Source organism: Rana temporaria, chromosome 12 (genome assembly GCF_905171775.1).
Source record: "Rana temporaria chromosome 12, aRanTem1.1, whole genome shotgun sequence".
Taxonomy (NCBI): domain Eukaryota; kingdom Metazoa; phylum Chordata; class Amphibia; order Anura; family Ranidae; genus Rana; species Rana temporaria.
In genome coordinates this window covers 43,497,312-43,502,311 of record NC_053500.1, presented here as the reverse complement: position 1 = coordinate 43,502,311, position 5,000 = coordinate 43,497,312, and the positions used below count along the sequence as shown (strand labels likewise).

General features: G+C 45.5%; 1 long non-coding RNA gene and 12 other non-coding genes across 13 annotated transcripts in view; all 13 read left to right on the top strand.

The window, feature by feature from the left end:
- LOC120919257 overlaps nucleotides 1–4,448 on the top strand; it is an 8,653-nt gene extending 4,205 nt beyond the window's left edge. Inside the window, exons 1-2 of the long non-coding RNA XR_005744545.1 lie at nucleotides 1–768; nucleotides 3,934–4,448. The exon at nucleotides 1–768 is cut by the window's left edge and continues 4,205 nt beyond it. This is a non-coding gene — a long non-coding RNA (uncharacterized LOC120919257). The remainder of the gene's footprint in view (nucleotides 769–3,933) is intronic.
- TRNAL-CAG lies at nucleotides 323–405 on the top strand. Its single transcript has one exon. It is a non-coding gene; the product is annotated as a tRNA-Leu (tRNA).
- Nucleotides 496–568, top strand: TRNAT-UGU. Its single transcript has one exon. It is a non-coding gene; the product is annotated as a tRNA-Thr (tRNA).
- On the top strand, nucleotides 1,110–1,192 carry TRNAL-CAG. The gene has a single exon. It is a non-coding gene; the product is annotated as a tRNA-Leu (tRNA).
- TRNAT-UGU lies at nucleotides 1,283–1,355 on the top strand. Its single transcript has one exon. It is a non-coding gene; the product is annotated as a tRNA-Thr (tRNA).
- TRNAL-CAG lies at nucleotides 1,897–1,979 on the top strand. The gene has a single exon. It is a non-coding gene; the product is annotated as a tRNA-Leu (tRNA).
- TRNAT-UGU lies at nucleotides 2,070–2,142 on the top strand. The gene has a single exon. It is a non-coding gene; the product is annotated as a tRNA-Thr (tRNA).
- Nucleotides 2,684–2,766, top strand: TRNAL-CAG. The gene has a single exon. It is a non-coding gene; the product is annotated as a tRNA-Leu (tRNA).
- TRNAT-UGU lies at nucleotides 2,857–2,929 on the top strand. Its single transcript has one exon. It is a non-coding gene; the product is annotated as a tRNA-Thr (tRNA).
- TRNAL-CAG lies at nucleotides 3,471–3,553 on the top strand. The gene has a single exon. It is a non-coding gene; the product is annotated as a tRNA-Leu (tRNA).
- Nucleotides 3,644–3,716, top strand: TRNAT-UGU. Its single transcript has one exon. It is a non-coding gene; the product is annotated as a tRNA-Thr (tRNA).
- On the top strand, nucleotides 4,275–4,357 carry TRNAL-CAG. The gene has a single exon. It is a non-coding gene; the product is annotated as a tRNA-Leu (tRNA).
- On the top strand, nucleotides 4,448–4,520 carry TRNAT-UGU. Its single transcript has one exon. It is a non-coding gene; the product is annotated as a tRNA-Thr (tRNA).
- Nucleotides 4,521–5,000: the final 480 nt, after the last annotated feature.

Here is a 5,000-nt window from a genome sequence, read left to right as displayed (position 1 = left end):
CCATCTCTTGTTAACAGCAAGACACTTGCTATCCGCGTGTCCTTGTATTAAATCACTACTTTGCACTTTTAACATCCGGCTTTGTTATTTCCTTCCAATGCATTGGAAATGATGAAGGTAGCAAGGAATGGTGACAATTGTAAAGCTGCTTCTATCGCAATTTCTCCATCAAGTAACCTTCAGCGGATTTATTTTTTCATAAAATTCCTGGCAGAACAGCGACATGAACAAACAATGTTGACATGTAGGCCTCAGCAGAGCTACCGGCACATTAGATCGACCTGTGAGCGTCGTCGGTCTCCCCCGATGCCAAGTTTCACAGGTCAGGATGGCCGAGCGGTCTAAGGCGCTGCGTTCAGGTCGCAGTCTCCCCTGGAGGCGTGGGTTCAAATCCCACTTCTGACAGCTTTTCTTTGCTTGCGTTCACATTCTCCAGCTCGTCTACCGCTGAACCTCTAACACAAAAAATAACTTGTGTTCCGTTCCAACCAAAAGGGCTCCATAGCTCAGGGGTTAGAGCACTGGTCTTGTAAACCAGGGGTCGCGAGTTCAAATCTCGCTGGGGCCTTCCTGCAAAAGTTGGCAAACCTATCTCACATAGCAGCGTAATCAGATTTTTTCCACAAAGTCCCAAACATGAGGGGGGAAATGTTTCAAGGGCTCTAGGTTATGAAATCAAACCGTTAGGACGACTTGACTTTCCAGAGATATTGAATTGGGCAATATCTACTAGAAACACTCACTTTCTAATTCTGGATCCAAGGAAAAGTAAACTTGAAGCAAACGGCCATCTCTTGTTAACAGCAAGACACTTGCTATCCGCGTGTCCTTGTATTAAATCACTACTTTGCACTTTTAACATCCGGCTTTGTTATTTCCTTCCAATGCATTGGAAATGATGAAGGTAGCAAGGAATGGTGACAAGTGTAAAGCTGCTTCTATCGCAATTTCTCCATCAAGTAACCTTCAGCGGATTTCTTTTTGCATAATATTCCTGGCAGAACAGCGACATGAACAAACAATGTTGACATGTAGGCCTCAGCAGAGCTACGGGCACATTAGATCGACCTGTGAGCGTCGTCGGTCTCCCCCGATGCCAGGTTTCACAGGTCAGGATGGCCGAGCGGTCTAAGGCGCTGCGTTCAGGTCGCAGTCTCCCCTGGAGGCGTGGGTTCAAATCCCACTTCTGACAGCTTTTCTTTGCTTGCGTTCACATTCTCCAGCTCGTCTACCGCTGAACCTCTAACACAAAAAATAACTTGTGTTCCATTCCAACCAAAAGGGCTCCATAGCTCAGGGGTTAGAGCACTGGTCTTGTAAACCAGGGGTCGCGAGTTCAAATCTCGCTGGGGCCTTCCTGCAAAAGTTGGCAAACCTATCTCACATAGCAGCGTAATCAGATTTTTTCCACAAAGTCCCAAACATGAGGGGGGAAATGTTTCAAGGGCTCTAGGTTATGAAATCAAACCGTTAGGACGACTTGACTTTCCAGAGATATTGAATTGGGCAATATCTACTAGAAACACTCACTTTCTAATTCTGGATCCAAGGAAAAGTAAACTTGAAGCAAACGGCCATCTCTTGTTAACAGCAAGACACTTGCTATCCGCGTGTCCTTGTATTAAATCACTACTTTGCACTTTTAACATCCGGCTTTGTTATTTCCTTCCAATGCATTGGAAATGATGAAGGTAGCAAGGAATGGTGACAATTGTAAAGCTGCTTCTATCGCAATTTCTCCATCAAGTAACCTTCAGCGGATTTCTTTTTTCATAAAATTCCTGGCAGAACAGCGACATGAACAAACAATGTTGACATGTAGGCCTCAGCAGAGCTACCGGCACATTAGATCGACCTGTGAGCGTCGTCGGTCTCCCCCGATGCCAGGTTTCACAGGTCAGGATGGCCGAGCGGTCTAAGGCGCTGCGTTCAGGTCGCAGTCTCCCCTGGAGGCGTGGGTTCAAATCCCACTTCTGACAGCTTTTCTTTGCTTGCGTTCACATTCTCCAGCTCGTCTACCGCTGAACCTCTAACACAAAAAATAACTTGTGTTCCGTTCCAACCAAAAGGGCTCCATAGCTCAGGGGTTAGAGCACTGGTCTTGTAAACCAGGGGTCGCGAGTTCAAATCTCGCTGGGGCCTTCCTGCAAAAGTTGGCAAACCTATCTCACATAACAGCGTAATCAGATTTTTTCCACAAAGTCCCAAACATGAGGGGGGAAATGTTTCAAGGGCTCTAGGTTATGAAATCAAACCGTTAGGACGACTTGACTTTCCAGAGATATTGAATTGGGCAATATCTACTAGAAACACTTACTTTCTAATTCTGGATCCAAGGAAAAGTAAACTTGAAGCAAACGGCCATCTCTTGTTAACAGCAAGACACTTGCTATCCGCGTGTCCTTGTATTAAATCACTACTTTGCACTTTTAACATCCGGCTTTGTTATTTCCTTCCAATGCATTGGAAATGATGAAGGTAGCAAGGAATGGTGACAATTGTAAAGCTGCTTCTATCGCAATTTCTCCATCAAGTAACCTTCAGCGGATTTCTTTTTTCATAAAATTCCTGGCAGAACAGCGACATGAACAAACAATGTTGACATGTAGGCCTCAGCAGAGCTACCGGCACATTAGATCGACCTGTGAGCGTCATCGGTCTCCCCCGATGCCAAGTTTCACAGGTCAGGATGGCCGAGCGGTCTAAGGCGCTGCGTTCAGGTCGCAGTCTCCCCTGGAGGCGTGGGTTCAAATCCCACTTCTGACAGCTTTTCTTTGCTTGCGTTCACATTCTCCAGCTCGTCTACCGCTGAACCTCTAACACAAAAAATAACTTGTGTTCCAATCCAACCAAAAGGGCTCCATAGCTCAGGGGTTAGAGCACTGGTCTTGTAAACCAGGGGTCGCGAGTTCAAATCTCGCTGGGGCCTTCCTGCAAAAGTTGGCAAACCTATCTCACATAGCAGCGTAATCAGATTTTTTCCACAAAGTCCCAAACATGAGGGGGGAAATGTTTCAAGGGCTCTAGGTTATGAAATCAAACCGTTAGGACGACTTGACTTTCCAGAGATATTGAATTGGGCAATATCTACTAGAAACACTCACTTTCTAATTCTGGATCCAAGGAAAAGTAAACTTGAAGCAAACGGCCATCTCTTGTTAACAGCAAGACACTTGCTATCCGCGTGTCCTTGTATTAAATCACTACTTTGCACTTTTAACATCCGGCTTTGTTATTTCCTTCCAATGCATTGGAAATGATGAAGGTAGCAAGGAATGGTGACAATTGTAAAGCTGCTTCTATCGCAATTTCTCCATCAAGTAACCTTCAGCGGATTTCTTTTTGCATAATATTCCTGGCAGAACAGCGACATGAACAAACAATGTTGACATGTAGGCCTCAGCAGAGCTACGGGCACATTAGATCGACCTGTGAGCGTCGTCGGTCTCCCCCGATGCCAGGTTTCACAGGTCAGGATGGCCGAGCGGTCTAAGGCGCTGCGTTCAGGTCGCAGTCTCCCCTGGAGGCGTGGGTTCAAATCCCACTTCTGACAGCTTTTCTTTGCTTGCGTTCACATTCTCCAGCTCGTCTACCGCTGAACCTCTAACACAAAAAATAACTTGTGTTCCGTTCCAACCAAAAGGGCTCCATAGCTCAGGGGTTAGAGCACTGGTCTTGTAAACCAGGGGTCGCGAGTTCAAATCTCGCTGGGGCCTTCCTGCAAAAGTTGGCAAACCTATCTCACATAGCAGCGTAATCAGATTTTTTCCACAAAGTCCCAAACATGAGGGGGGAAATGTTTCAAGGGCTCTAGGTTATGAAATCAAACCGTTAGGACGACTTGACTTTCCAGAGATATTGAATTGGGCAATATCTACTAGAAACACTCACTTTCTAATTCTGGATCCAAGGTAATAGGTAAACTTGATATAGGTAAACTTGAAGCAAACGGCCATCTCTTGTTAACAGCAAGACACTTGCTATCCGCGTGTCCTTGTATTAAATCACTACTTTGCACTTTTAACATCCGGCTTTGTTATTTCCTTTCAATGCATTGGAAATGATGAAGGTAGCAAGGAATGGTGACAATTGTAAAGCTGCTTCTATCGCAATTTCTCCATCAAGTAACCTTCAGCGGATTTCTTTTTTCAGAAAATTCCTGGCAGAACAGCGACATGAACAAACAATGTTGACATGTAGGCCTCAGCAGAGCTACCGGCACATTAGATCGACCTGTGAGCGTCATCGGTCTCCCCCGATGCCAAGTTTCACAGGTCAGGATGGCCGAGCGGTCTAAGGCGCTGCGTTCAGGTCGCAGTCTCCCCTGGAGGCGTGGGTTCAAATCCCACTTCTGACAGCTTTTCTTTGCTTGCGTTCACATTCTCCAGCTCGTCTACCGCTGAACCTCTAACACAAAAAATAACTTGTGTTCCGTTCCAACCAAAAGGGCTCCATAGCTCAGGGGTTAGAGCACTGGTCTTGTAAACCAGGGGTCGCGAGTTCAAATCTCGCTGGGGCCTTCCTGCAAAAGTTGGCAAACCTATCTCACATAGCAGCGTAATCAGATTTTTTCCACAAAGTCCCAAACATGAGGGGGGAAATGTTTCAAGGGCTCTAGGTTATGAAATCAAACCGTTAGGACGACTTGACTTTCCAGAGATATTGAATTGGGCAATATCTACTAGAAACACTTACTTTCTAATTCTGGATCCAAGGAAAAGTAAACTTGAAGCAAACGGCCATCTCTTGTTAACAGCAAGACACTTGCTATCCGCGTGTCCTTGTATTAAATCACTACTTTGCACTTTTAACATCCGGCTTTGTTATTTCCTTCCAATGCATTGGAAATGATGAAGGTAGCAAGGAATGGTGACAATTGTAAAGCTGCTTCTATCGCAATTTCTCCATCAAGTAACCTTCAGCGGATTTCTTTTTTCATAAAATTCCTGGCAGAACAGCGACATGAACAAACAATGTTGACATGTAGGCCTCAGCAGAGC